We start from the raw sequence: 15417 nt of genomic DNA on the forward strand, positions 1-15417 counted from the left end.
GCTTTTAAAGTCATTTTTAATCTTAGATTACAATTATCTGAGCACTTTCTTTCCTACTTGTAAGCTTCTCGAGGACAAAGTGTAGGATAATCCATGCTAGCCTCACCCACAGCCCTTTGCAGCATTCTCTAAAGTAATTGGGAGTCACAACAGAGGAAGAAGAATCTAAAACCCAGAAGAACTGGCACCAGTCAACTGGAGCCTACCAAGCTTCAGATTTAACTGTGAAAGTTGGGCAGATTAGGTTTACCTCATTTCCATCAGGTTATTATTTGAAAGTCATCTTTTCAGTCACTTTTACTATCAGGAATTGTCCTTTCTCACTTTATTCTTTAACACATTTCACCACCTAAATACTACTTAGTCCACTTAGTTATTTTTGAATAGTGCCCATCACCCCTATTAAAACAGGGGTGCCAAGATGGCAGGGATTTATGGTTGTTTGTTTACTATTTTGTTCCTAGTGACTAAGCAGAGTCTGGCACACTAAACATCAGTTTAATTTATTAACTAAAGAATAAAGATATGAACATCTTTTGTACCTACTAGGTACCTACAAATGATTTACTTGAAAGTGAATTTATTGAATGAAAAAAATAAATAAATTAAATTCAACAAGTTTCTATGTATTTGTGAAAAGTTCCTTGATAAATTGAAAGTTACAACATTTCTACTAAGGGTTTAACACTGATATCTAAAGCACAAAGCAACGCCTCCCCTGGTGGCACAGCGGTTGAGCGCTGGGCTGTGATCCCCTGCCGCTGGCGAGGGTCCCACATGGCACGCAGACCTCTCCTGCCGCCCGCTGCTCCCCTCAGCAGTGTACTTTGGTCCTTCTGACTGTTCTTCTCCCCACTCTGGCTCTGATGAATTCTCTCGTCCTCCCGCACTTCTGACTGTACCCAGTGCTTGTATAAATAAATAAATAAATCTTTAAAAAAATAAACAAATCTTAAAAAATAGCGCCGGTTCGATCCCCGGCTGCTCCCCGGCCACCGGAGGAGGGTCCCACATGGCGCGCAGACCTCTCCTGCCGCCCGCTGCTCCCCTCAGCAGTGTACTTCGGTCCTTCTGCCTGCTCTGCTCCCCACTCTGGCTCTGGTGAATTCTCTCACCCTCCCGCGCTTCTGACTGTACCCAGTGCATGTATAAACAAAACGAACGAACAAACAAACAAATAAATAAATAAAAACATGCCTCTATTAAAAAAAAAAAATAATAATAATAATAATAATAATAATAAAATAAAGCACAAAGCAAAAACATATTTTCCTAGTTCAACAATACGAAATGGTTTTTATGTCACCAATGGCATTGTAGAGAATAAAGGAAAACAAATACTCAAAATGAATGTCTAAACTGTAAATCTCACCTGTTGATCTGTTTGCAAACAGCAGTTTGAGTACAACTTGATTGTGAGATCACAGTTTCTTATGATATTTATGTTTATTATTTCAAACTCTGCACTCTCCACTGATTTCACTATATCTGCAGTCAGTGGATAAATAATTCATATTATCAATCCTGGAATATGTTTTTGAAGCCTGTTTGGCAAAGTCCCTTCATGTTCTGGTGTAAGCCACCTTAATATCCCTCTAAAATGTTCATGGTTCTAATCATTGAGACCCATGAATGTCGCCTTGCCTGAAAAAACAAAAAAGACCTTGCAGATGTGATTAAAAGATGGGGGTGGGGAATCAGGATTATCTGGATTTATTCTGGATTATCTAGATTAGTCCAATCTAATTGCATGGTTTTTTAGAAGTGGAGACTTTTCTTAGCTGTTTTGGAGAGAAATGACACCGTAAGAGACTTGAAGGTAGAGGGAGGGACCCCAAGAAGTTAGAAGAGGGAAGGGAAGGACTTGTACCCTAGACAGAAGCACAATCCTTGCACTTGATTTTTGCTCAGTAAGACTCATGTCAGGCTTCTGTCCTGCAGAACTGTAAAATAATAAACTTTGTTGTTTCAAGCCACTAAGGTTGTTTTTATTTATTATAAAAGCAAAAGCCATAGAAAACTAATATGTCACCCATTTTGGCCTCAGTTTCCACTACATCCTTCTATGCATTTTATTCTAAAACTATATACTCACTCTTACGAAAGTGAAGTTTCAAGAACTGAGACTTCCATACCTTAACTCACATTTCTTCCTTTATTGGATAGCATGTTTCCACCTTTAAAGTTCTCACCAATCATTCAGGAACCAAGCTGAATCATCTCCACATCCAAAGCCAAATGTAATCAGTCCTCTTCTCTCATTGAGATTTTACACATTGTTGTAGCAATTTACTTTGCCTTATGTGGTATTTATTTTGCCCCTCTCCACTACCAAAGGGCATGGTCTTGGGTTTTATTTTTGTTTTTTTCAACTCCTTATTCGTTATAGCACTGAACTTAGAACCAGACACATAATACCCATTTGACATATTTTCAATGACTTTACAATTACAGAATAAAACAGTCAGCTTATTTCTCTCATCTTTTTAGAAAGATTCACAGGGAATATCTTTACTCATTTGTCATCTGAGCTTGGCAGAGAAACAGTATTAGATGTGTATTAAAGGATAGATGATAAACATCTATTCCCAGGTGTCAGGAAGTAAATTCAGTATGAGATTCTGCAAGTGGCTGGAAATGCTTATAGAAAACACCTGAATGATGCTGAATTTGCTATCAAAAAAGAAAACAAAATACATAATGCAATCAGGCTAAAAAGCTGAATAAGTTAATAGCACAGGTGGTTGTGTGGCATAAATTAAAGAGAAAAGGGCTAGCTTCTAATGTATAATAAAAGGGCATGTATCAGGAACTTTCTTACCAATGAAAATGATAAAAGACACTAAAAAGTAAATATAACCAAAGAGAAGGGAAAAAACACCAAGCAAGCATGGAAATAATTGTTGAACTAATTATTTGCCAAGTTTAAAAAAAAATTCACTGAGCAAATAGAACATTTAACTCTTTTTTTTTTTCATTCAACATATTATTTGTGTGTCTGACATTTATGATCAAATTTGATAATCATTTCTGGGAATATTAATTTAAGTAACACTCCTTGCTTTAGTGTTGTTCACAGAACAATAAGGTTAGAGTGTGATACATATGGAGTAATATCAACATGGTAAAGAGGCTTCTAATTATAATGAGGGAAAAGGCTAGAGTATCTATTGCTTACTCTATCTATGTATATTAGGATTATTTGTGTTATAAATGATAGAGAACTCAAAATAGATTGGGGAAAGTGAAAATTTATAGACTCGTAAGTGCAGAGCTCATGGGTGCAACTAGCATAGCTGGATGTAGGACTCAAATAATATCAAAAGACCCTTTCTTTTCATCTCTGCTTCCTTACAAGGGTTGATTGTGCTTTCTAGCTTCATAAGGAACCAAGATGGCTTGCATTTTTTTTCCGGTTTTATTTCTAATGAAACTGCAAGTACATTCTTTTAAGAATTCCCAGTGAAATGTTATTACATTATATCCACTTATCACTAAGCAAACTGCCCAGGCGAAGGGAATGTGATTCTCTGATTGACCAAATATGAGCAGTGCTCCTGCCCTGATGCAGGAAAGCAATCAACTTTACCTGACATACAGGGACTATAGGAGGGAAATGAGGTTGTGCCAAGATGAAATTTAAGGTTCAACAAGCAGAAGGGAGAACAAAAGCTGAGCAGCCTAATGAAAAATGGATAACCATAAAGTGACCAGATTGGAGAGGAAGAGTAACTGAGGGAAGCAGGGAAAACAATGTCCACAAAAATGTACTTGACACCATCATTTTGAGCTGAATCTTGAATGACAAATAGAGTAAGCTGAGTGACCATGACCAGTCTCCCCCCAGTAATGAAAGGTAGGTTAAAAACTGCTAGGTGAGGTCAGTAGATTAAAGTGAAGTATATTAAATAATGCAGTTATATTTCTATATGGGCTTTCCTTTAAGTGTGGGTGTGGATCAAGGACTTTCTGCATAAATATCATAGAATATACTTATTTAAAAATACAGTCTCATAAGACCTCATATCACTTTAATTTTGAATTCTGGAAGCTAAGCTTTAGAATCTGTACTTCACTAAGACTAAATTGACTCAGAGAATTTTTTTATACACTAAAGTTCAGGAACTACAGCTCTATATCCAAATAATTCGTGTAATTTCTTAGGAGAGCATTGGCACAACATTCACTCATTAAGAAACACATATTTAGTGAGCACTTAATATGTGCCAGGCAGTATTAAAAAAGAAATAGAAAAAAAAGTCTTAAAGTTTGCAGTTAAGTTTACAGTAAAGTAACTATTATAGCGCTAAAGCATCAAAAGTTGCTCAACTTAACCTGCACAGAGAGAAATGAACATAAAATGTATAACATATTACCATTTCTCACCTATTGAAAAGGAAAATATTTAAAATTTCGACTAGCAATTTTGGAGGTGTTATCAGCAAACAAACAACTTATACATTATAGGTGAATGCCCTTCAGAGGACAAGCAGATAATAATTATCCATCTTGCAAATCCATATATTCTTCAACACAGCAATATGACTTTGAAGAGCCACATTTGTATATGTGCAAATGCTATACATAGAAAGTTACTTATTACAGAGATGTCTATAACAGTCTAAGTTCATCCATAAGCACAGATCATATTAGATCATTTCCAATCAACTAAATACAATGCAACTGTAAAACACAAATCAAGGCCCCCTCCTATCATATTGAGTGACAAATGAAGTTGTACAACAATATATATCATGTGCTCCCTTTCATGTAAATAAGAGGGAAATAAGGTCATATGAGCAGCATGTGTTGCCTGTTTTATCATTTTTAATTTACCATTTTATATAGCTCACACATGAATACATTTTGGAAAATGCTGCTTTGTAAAAAAATTATCCTGAATATTTTTAATGTATTTTAAATATTAATGTGCTCTATGAATCACATGTATTTGCTATGCTACCCACCCTGGCAGCTCCTTGTTGTAACCTTATGTAACTCCTATCTTTTTCTGCTTATATCATTGATCATTGCCCAGTTTCATATCAAAATAAGTCCATTTAAAAAATAGTATCACTAAATATAATATAATTTTAAAGATAGCTAAAATTATAAAGTCCTTGTTATTCTCAATATTTTTGTTCACATGCGTTACATGGAACTCTATTTAATCCTTAAAACAGTCTTCTTATGTGTAAGGGGACTGAAGAGTGGGTCAGAAAAATGGATTAACATTGCAGATTTGGCTGTAGACTTACCGCAGACACCGTCCTTTATCCTTACTACCTTCATTCTTATCTCTTCTAAGTTCTCAAGAAATGTGTATTTGTTGCCAAAGTACATGAATAAAGAGTTTGCATTGCAATGGAACAAGTTTAAGATGGTGTCACTTCAGAGTTCTCAGTCCTGGGAAGGCAAATGTAAGCAATTAAAATGCAACCTTTCCTGAGAGGGTTGGTCTGTCAGAAATCTTTTGTCAAAAAGCAAACTGGGTTAAGAACAACAGAGAAATATGGGTTCACATTCTCTAAAGAGTTCCAGGGCAGGTTAGACATAACCAGATCTAGGGGTCACAAATGAGGTCATCAGGACTCCATGTCTTACTCTTCCCCACAGACTGCCCCCGGTTTTATATTCTCTCTATTTCCATCTGCCTCAACTCTATTTTTTCCTATGCTGACTTTATTTTCAGTCTGATTTAACTATACCTAAGAGACCACAAGCCACTCAATAAAATCTAACTTTTCTTTCCTCAGTTCATTAGAGGTGAACTAGATTTTCTCATGGCTTCATAAGGCATTTTATTTTCTCTTTATAACTTGCAGTCACATGTTTGCAGGGGGAAAGTAATATGTCAGTTAATTTCTATAGAGCAGTGCCAGGAAAGGCAGATAAAACAACAAAAGTTGATGTTCCATTTAAGGAATAGGCTATCTTAGTGTAATGCAAGTTTTCACTAAAACAAGGGGGAAAAGAGGCCATTTTTAAAGTAAAGCCTGTTTTTCTTAAGCAAATTTGCTGAAGTCATAATTTTTAAATGTCATACCAGCAGTCTCCCTACTTCATTTCATCTGCTGAGGCCACTGAAAAAGGAAATTGAAATATGTCAGCTACTATTAAAGATGGAAGAGAAATTTCTGTCTTCAATGATGTAGGCTTTGGTTACTAGATCAAAAATTTATCTCTGTTGTTTTTCTTTTTTGTTATGAAAAAAAATAAGTACTAATTTGAAAAACAAATCTGAATAAGAGGGGATAAATAATTCCTTCCATTATCTTAATTTAAAATTATAACAGGGTGGTGCCCAGGAAAAGGGGGAGGCTGCAGGTTCTCTGCCCCATCCAAAGGAGGGTGACAGTGGAGCTGAGCAGGGAGAAGAAGCTGGATAGGAAACTGGAGAAGAAGGCAGGATGGAGAGCAACAAGAAGACCTGGAGGAGTCACATGGAGCAGAGAGATACGTGAAGAAACTGCACTTGCTTCTTTGTCCTGGACTGGTTGGAACAGATGTGGGTGAGAGACCCCGTGGGGAGGTTAACAATGGCAGATTTTATCTTGATTTTGATTTTGCTCTTTTATCCCAGACTTGTCTTATTGTTTCTCACCCTTTTCCATGGGTCCCTGCTAGAAGGTGATTTAGACTTGTGGCTTTAGGGCCTTCCTTTAGGGTCTTGCTTTGGGACCAATCCTATTTGGATGGACTTTTCCCCAGAAGTGAATGGGTAACTTCGGGTGCTTGATTTAGAAACTATATTCTTTGTCTTTTCTCTATTGCGTGCTAATTTTATTAAAGTTCCTTTCCATTAAAGGTTTTTATGTTTTGTCTTGATGCGGTAGATGGCAGAACCTATTTAGACCAGGCAGGTTTGGGGGTTCTGGGTGCCCCTGTAACAAAATGAAGAGAGAAACTATTTAGGTATTAAGATTGGATAGTGAAACCTGGATAATTCCTTCATCGAGATCATAGTGAATCTTCTCTCTTGAAATGAGAACTCCATTGCTCCAACACATTGATCATGAATTCATTTCTATGATTTTTTTTTCATTTTCTTCCCGTGTGTGTGATTAGCATACTACATCAGCAAAGTGTCTCTTTCCCATATCCAGGACAGCGAGAATAGCCTAAGGCAAACATACAAAGTCAGTTAGAAATATCCAAATCTGTATTTCGTGGAGTAGCGCTCAGGGGGACAAAGTCCTTGCACTTTGCTGGGAACTTTCCCAGTTTGAGCTTGGAGGGCCTTGTTCCCCACAAAACCCCTTAATTTGCAGCTAACAATTCCTTATTCTTTAACTGGGTAGCGATTATAGGCAGAAACTAGAAGTACATCACATAAACCTCACATGAATACTTCATGATTACTTAGCTATTCTGAGGGAGTAATTGTTGAAGACTGCACACTGTAGGGCAAAATTTACACTAAATCTTGAAAGCTCCTAAGAGCACAGCAATGCATGTGTCTCTCAAATGTGAGAGACAATTTGCTATGTCAAAATATTTTTAACATTATAAAGAAGACATTTTCATAAAATACACAAAGAAGGAAGTCCAGCTTTAGCAACTTACTGGCTTTTTGGCTAAAATATAAAAATACCATGATAAAAGTTTCCACTGTTCCCCTAGCGTTCCTGCTTTTAAATGCTAAGGGGCAAATATAATGAGATCTCTGATAGCCTTTTTGTCAGAATATAATCTGCTAGTAATGTAACTCAACAGCTATACAACTCTTCTCTGTCAACATGACTTCACATTGTATTATCTAAATCTTGTTATTAGGAAAAAGAACCGATATATTCTTTATGACTCATGCTGCATTTCTTAGTGTGTTTGGCAGACATAATTCTACTTTGACTAGACAGCATAGTAGAAGTGGGTGGAATAAAAGCAAGCTTTTGAGGACTATGGGCAACATGGAGGAGACTGTCCCTGGCACCACATACCAAGGTGCTCCCCCACAGTCTGGGATGTCCTATGTGGTTCAGTGAGGTCATGGACCTGAGGGCTCACTGATAAGAGTATGAATAGAAACCCTGCTTCAGGCAGCTAAGAAAGATGCAAATTCTCCACTGAAGGACTGAGACAGAGGCAAATTGCAAATTGAAGCAAATTGCAAATTGAAGTAACTGGCTCCCTGAGACCTTGCTGGAGAACCCCTGAGTCACCCACACCTGCCTTGCTTCAGGTGATGGTGTGAGCAGGAAGCACAGCGTGCTCACTCAGTGCTGTTGTGTAAAGCCACTGAGACACTGGGGTTTGTGCTACTGACCTGTACAATTACTTGTAGAAAATGTTGAAAACAAAGGTTCTCTATTAAGTCACTCTAAAATTTCCTCTTTGAAAGAAACCTTGATTCTCTATATTACAGAGTATCATGTGGGGCATCTCATAACATAATCAATTCAAGAATAGGTCCTTCAACTGCTTTTCTCCTTAAAGCTATTGTTTGAAACACTATGTGCTCAAAATGGTCAGAAAGCGTTTTCCACCTTGTAGTGCAAATACTATCCTTGTGTGAGACAGAGAGTTAGGAATAGCCACTTCTTTTGTCCATTTTTCCCTAAACTCATCATCTATTCTAACCTTCATGTTTCTGTTCTGTATTACAGGCTACCATGCTGCATTCAAATGAATGCACTGATTATTCATTCAAAAGAAAATAGTAGTAGTAAAACAAAGAACAGGACTTTAATAAAATGTTTTTCCTTGATTATAACTCTATCATGGGTTATATCCTCAATACATCACTGCAGCTCTGATGTTGTAAAATGTAGATTTACAAAACAGGATTAAATTCATGGATGGATCTAGAAGGAATTATGCTCAGTGAAATAAGTCAGAAGGAAAAAGAAAAATATCAGATGATCCCACTTATAGCAGGAATATAGGGGAACCAAATTAAGACATCAGTGTAAAAAAAAAAAAAACAATAACAATACAAAACAATAAAACAAAAACAGACAATTCTAACCCAGAGACATCCTGTAGGACAGGAGGAAGGAGAGGGATCAGAGGGAGGAGCACAGGGGACTGAGGTGATGGTTTATGGGTGTGGTGAAGGAAATTCTGTGGGGACTACACCTGGGGGAGGGGAGAAGCAAATATTGTTTAAAAATGAAAAATGATGTAAAAAATAATTTTTTAAAATTAAAAAAAAATTTTTTTAAAGGGAAAAAAATAAATTTGTGCTCCACTTCTTACCAGCTGTGTGATTTTAGGATAGTTACTTTCCTCAACTTTTTTATTTACAAAATGGGTGCAATGATATCAACCTTATAGCTATTGCAAGAGATGCAAAAGAGATGAGAATGGTGGATATCTGGCACACAGTGAATGCTAAATAAGTATTAAATGTTCGCGAATTCATACAAATTGAAAGCACAAAAGAATTGAAGTGTGCAAATTGTTTATAACTAGAAGAATAAATAAAATGTGATGAACTTTGAGTTTTTATTGCCTTTATTCTGAATATAATTTATTAAACTTTAAGTTTATGGCATTTAAATTAAGTTAATAGTTGTTAAATATATGTTAATAACAAGCAACCCTTGAAAATTTAATAATTATTTCTTGTAAGCTGATATAAGTCAGGTCCATTAAACACTGGATGAGTCTGCTTAAGGGTCCTTAAGTTAACTTTTAGTAAACAGCAAATAGTTTCTTCCATTATGTAAGACTCAATCTTACCAGGGTGCAGGGTCTGCTGCAACAGTCAGGAAAATGAACCGAATCCTAGCACCAAGATGTGTTAGCTCTGGTACCTTAGACATGACTTTCTCCTATCCAAGCCTCAATATCTTCATCTTTCCAATTGAGGGTTGGGAGTAAAAATAATACCTAACTCATAAAATTTTTATAAATCAAAATAAACAACTTGACATGATGCCCAAGACAACATATGAACTCAATAATGTTAGCACCAGCTTCCTGAGCGCTTCTTCATCCTTTTTGATCTTGACAATGTCTAGAGAAAAAGCAAATTAACCAAGGAACTAAATAGTACCCCTTGGGGCCTCATAAATAAAAAGTCCTTGAATTAAGTAACTTCACTCAGATTGTGTCTTAATGTGTTTTTCCTGTATCTTTGTCCTCCAGACAAAAGCAGGTAACTAGAGTTACCTAGAATTGGTGCCACATCATGAAGAATTACTATGTAAGTGAAGGAGCCCTTACATCAAAAGACAACTGTTTCTGAATCTTTTTAAAAGACTAGGCCTTGCATTTGGATCAAAAGGAATGTTGTGTTTGAGGTACAGGTATGTATGGGGAAAAAAAGAATCTTGAATCTACTAACATGTCAAGAGAATTCAGTCAAACTGAGAACATCCTTTATTAATATGTTCCTGATTTGTGCTAAGTTACAGAATAAAACAAGAAGATGACATTTGATGTATAGATATTACTATTAAAGAAAAAATGTAAATTTATGCAACAAGTATATAAAAATGACTATTATTTGAATATTAGGCCCTGTTCTATTTCATCAAAATCTTACTTTAGTCCCTTAGAAGTAATATGAAGTTATGATATTACACATTGATATTTATTGCACCAGCTATTTAAATCTTACTAAGATTTTCTATTTAAAGAAAACCTTACATGGGTGTATTTTAGTTTTAACTGCTGGAATGTGTTTCAAGAATGTAAATATCCTTGGTAGTTGACAATTTTACCTATGGGTTTTGTTTTTACTCTCATCAATATAACCAACTAGATGCCATCAGCACCTTCCACTGCCAAGATGTCTGCAAGCCAGTTGCAGCCATTCAAGTTGCAGAGAGGGCAGTGAGTGAAAAGGACCTTGAAGGTCACCTGAGTTATACAAGTCAAAGAAGATCTTAACAAAGAGGAAAAGTGCAAGAAGGTAAAGGGTATCTGGACTGAGGACAAACTCATAGTAAAAATAAGTCCATGGTGTCCGTGTCCTCAGAGAACAAAGATAGATCTGGGCTCTGGAAAGACTGTCCAGATCTGGGGCCTCCCTGGTGGTGCAAGGCATTAAGCACCACACTATGAAGCAATACGCAGCCTCTGCAGCACGAGTTCTATCCCCGGCCAGCCAGGGAGAAACCCACATGGCGCAGCAGACCTCTCCTCACTACCTGCTGCTCCCCTCAGCAGTGTATTTCAGTAGATCCTCCTGTTCTGTTCCCTGCTCTGTCGCTGGTGAACCCTCTCATCCCCTCCACACTTCTGGTCTGTACCCCAGTTCTTATATGCATAAGAACTTAAAAAAAAAGAATGTCCAGATGTGGGAGGAGAAGACTGCATGGTGCTTAGTTGCTTCATGGTATCCTGGACAGGGAATTGGGATTGAATCCTGAAATCTCTGGGGGCATCTGGGGAATGATATTGTCAGATCTTTGTTTTCGTGTCACATAGACAGAAGCATAGAGCAGGGTCCACAGGGTGAGAGGCCACCTATAGAGAAATGGAGTGGAAAGCTATTTGGAAACTGAAAGGGAAAGTTACTGTGGGATTACAGAAGAGAAAAAGATTTAAGAACATTTCTGTCAACACTGACAGTGCATGAAGATGTATCAGTTGTGGTCATGTGAGGAAACCCAAAATGGGGACTGAACCAAAATGGTGCCGAAGCATGTGGCTGGATGGAGCCTGCAGTATTTGCATGGGGAGCTGCAAGGAGGAGCTGTCTGGGGAGAAGGCTGAACTTAGTGTGATGATCAAGTAGTTTCTATACAATGGTATCTATGAGATGAGGAAATACATACAACAAGACCTGTACCGGACAGGTACCACCAGCATGTTACACATTGAAATGAAGACACTCGGTGCTGCAGTGTGTGAGTATAATTATACACCAGATTTCGAAGTCTTAATACAAAATACTTCATTAATAATTTTTATGAAGATTACAGGTTAAAATGATAATATTTTGGATATAATAGACTAAATAAATATTTTGTTAAAAATAAATTTACCTGCTTCTTTTTATTTTCTAATGTAGTTATAAAGTCTATTATAAATTTACATAGGTGTCTCATATTTCTACTGGACAGAATTAAAGAAATTTTCTTTAATAATATTTTGAGTGAAAACATTCTCCTTGAAAACATAATTTCTATTACTGAACTATAAAAAAAAAAATCTATGAGGTTGATTATATCTCCTTCTGTATGTCTTTGTAAGTAAACTCATACCTCATATACATATTAAATGACAGCATGTTTATGTTACTTTGCGAAAGGACTCTGATTACTAAAGTGAATCATACGAACAAAATCTCTAAGTGTTTCAGAAAAGAGATTACATAAGATCAGAGCAGAGACATCTGGGAAGCAGGTGAGAGGGATAGAAAGCACAGCGGATTTAGAGGCAGAGCTCCAGGGTTCTTCTGCCTCCCCTCTGAGTAACCCCAATGCTGTTAGTAAACAGTGACCTCTGTGATCTCATTGTCCTTAACCGCAAAATAAGGACCTGAGAAGTACCATCTAATCTCTATGAATTGTGGCTAAAATTTTATGAAACATGAAGAAGGTCTTCATTAGGTTTATAAGCATTGATAGCATTTGGCTTTAAAAAGAGATGGAATTCCATAAGGGAGTAAGTGGGTATTTTCAAAGGCACCAACTCCAACATGAGTCAAACTTTTCATGGAATAATAAATGGAGTAGGCATTTTAAGACAGATTTTTGGAGAGAAAGTTTGAAAAAGTATGGAGGTAAACCATAAAGAATTTCCAATGCCAGGGTAAAGAAAGAAAACTTACCCTCTAGCTTGGTGGTTTGGCAATCTCTGGAGTCATTTTTGGTTGTCACAACTAAGGAAGGAAGGGTTTGCTTGTGGTAGCTAAGGAGTAGAGGCCAGAAATGCTGCTAAATATCCTACAGTGCACAACTCCCCCAAAGCAAGAATTATCTGGCCCAAAGTGTCAATAATGCCACAGTTGAGAAACTTGGCTCCAGGGAATAGGGAGCGATGCCAGATTGATGACTCGGTCAGTGGGTTGGCTCTCTTTCTAGTTTCAGCTCTGTGTAATATCTGTGCACTTTAATCTAGAGAGCTGAACAATTTACACTCTGTTCCCCAATCTTGCATAGCCTATGGTTATAAACATGCCTATTTTAAATAAAAATAATCATTACAGTAACAGGAAATTTGCATGTATGATATTCTTTGAGTTAATGCCTTACCTAATTTTACTTAGCCTTGGAAAGAAAACAGCAATTAGCGGGATGGACTAACCTGTTCTGATTAAACAGAATGTTAATTTTGACGTGACCTAGAACTGAACCCTTTTGAAAGTCAGGAATGTGTTTGCACTAATTTGGGATTTTATTTTCAATTTCTCTCTGATACAAGAGATGTCGAAACAGTTAGAGCCAGACACTGTCTTCATTGAATTTCCATCTGGAAGACTAAAATGATAGAAATATTGGAGTAACTCCAAACCAATTTTGCAAATTCAAGAGTGAAGCTGTGGAATGAATTATAGTTTGTAAAAAAGAAAGAAAGAGAGAGAGAGAGAAAGAGAGAGAGAGAGAGAAAGGAAGGAAGGAAGGAAGGAAGGAAGGAAGGAAGGAAGGAAGGAAGGAAGGAAGGAAGGAAGGAAGGAAGGAAGGGAAGGAAGGAAGGAGGGAGGGAGGGAGGGAGGGAGGGAGGGAGGGAGGAGGGAGGGGGAAGGAAGGAAGGAAGGAAGGAAGGAAGGAAGGAAGGAAGGAAGGAAGGAAGGAAAGAGGGAAAGAGAGAAAGAGAGAAAGAGAGAAAGAGAGAAAGAGAGAAAGAGAGAAGAAAGAAAGAAAGAGAGAAGAAAGAAAGAAAGAAAGAAAGAAAGAAGAAAGAAAAGAAGAAAGAAAGAAAGAAAGAAAGAAAGAGAGAAGAAAGAAAGAAAGAAAGAAAGAAAGAAAGAAAGAAAGAAAGAAAGAAAGAAAGAAAGAAAGAAAGAAAGAAAGAAAGAAAGAAAGAAAGAAAGAAAGAAAGAAAGAAAGAAAGAGAAAGAAAGAAAGAAAGAAAGAAAGAAAGAAAGAAAGAAAGAAAGAAAAGAAAGAAAGAAAGAAAGAAAGAAAGAAAGAAAGAAAGAAAGAAAGAAAGAAAGAAAGAATCCTGGAACATAGTAGATTAAATGTAACCTCTCTTCTATTAGGCTATTCTCAAAAAAGGTGTGCCTGGAGCAAATTATCCTATCCTATCAAAGCAGACCCACATCCTGCAGAATATTTGCTTTCCCAAACTAAGCCAATGTATTGTTTTTAAATTTCTAAATTCTCCCACTTCATTCACGCTAAAAAGTAGTAGAAGGATAATTGCATGTGTAGTTATCAAAAAATACACAAAGATCGTACTATACACCACAATCTAGAACTCCTTATTTCCAGCGAGTAGAGGCCACCTGGACACTAGTGGACAAAACGAAATGGAGTCATAAAGCAGAGGAAAGTGATGTCTTGTGGTATTATTCTGTTTTGTGGCATTAAACCTAAACTATACATCAATAACTATAAGATTTTATCCCCAGCCAGACCTCTCTCATACAGTCAATTACCTCACTGGGAAGTCTACTTCAGTGACGACACAATAGCTCAAGTTCACTATGCACAAACCAAACTCTTCATTTCCATCCGCAAACCTGCTCCTCTGATAGCATCAAATTTCAGTGGATGGAGATTCCGTTCTTCCAGTTGTTCAAGTTAAATAAAATATTTTACTGTGTTACCGTAAAAAAAATATATCCAGAAAACAACTTTCTTCTTATCACCTCATTCTTATCCTTTCTACCTAAAGGATAGGTCACACCCAGTTGTTCAGCTAAGCATCTTCCAAGATGTCCAGGATAGGCCTTACAAGATATATTACCGTGGTATATGGATTTCTTTAAGCTAAGGTTAACTGACACCCTGCAGACTTCACTACCCACAAGAATGAAGATTGGGGACATGATCCAGACTTAGGGTTATCTCCCAAAATAACCTTTCTATTGGAGAAACTGATCTATATGGCAGGGCAAACATCCAGTTACAGAAATCTGTTTTTTGTCACGTGAGACCTTCTCTTCTCTTTTTAATGCCCCAAACCCCTATTTCAGTCCATATCTCAAAACATAAACCATTGGTTTGTCCCGTTTACTCCAGGTATTACAGTTATGGAGATTCTCCATTCACATGTAATTAATTTTGTTCTTTTTCTCCTACTACTCTAGTTGAAGATAGTTTGATTGCTTAACCAACCAGAGAAGAACCCATAGGGCCAGGGGTTAATTTCCTCTTTGCCTTGACATACTCTAGGGTGATCCTCTCCTTTATATCACTGCAATTTTTATCTTACTGATCTCTGAGCTTCTACTCTTGCACCCAGAGTCTAATCTCATCAGAATCACCAGAATAATATTTTTAAAACACAAAACAGATATGTTTCTCCAGAAACCATCAATGGTATCCCATTTCACACAGGATAAAAGCCCAA

At 36.9% G+C, this 15417-nt stretch overlaps 1 long non-coding RNA gene across 3 annotated transcripts in view; it reads right to left on the reverse strand.

Annotated features, from left to right (window-relative positions):
- Positions 1 to 5126: 5126 nt before the first annotated feature.
- The window catches only part of LOC119253419 (uncharacterized), a 394934-nt gene continuing 384643 nt past the window's right edge, over positions 5127 to 15417 (reverse strand). For all 3 annotated transcript variants that reach the window (XR_008553317.1, XR_008553318.1, XR_008553319.1), the window contains 2 exons: positions 6939 to 7121; positions 5127 to 5406 (listed from right to left, as the gene is read on the reverse strand). This is a non-coding gene — a long non-coding RNA (uncharacterized LOC119253419). The remainder of the gene's footprint in view (positions 5407 to 6938; positions 7122 to 15417) is intronic.

Source organism: Talpa occidentalis, unplaced genomic scaffold, assembly GCF_014898055.3.
Source record: "Talpa occidentalis isolate TD23 unplaced genomic scaffold, MPIMG_talOcc4v2.1 talOcc4.2, whole genome shotgun sequence".
In the NCBI taxonomy this organism is placed as follows: Eukaryota; Metazoa; Chordata; class Mammalia; order Eulipotyphla; family Talpidae; genus Talpa; species Talpa occidentalis.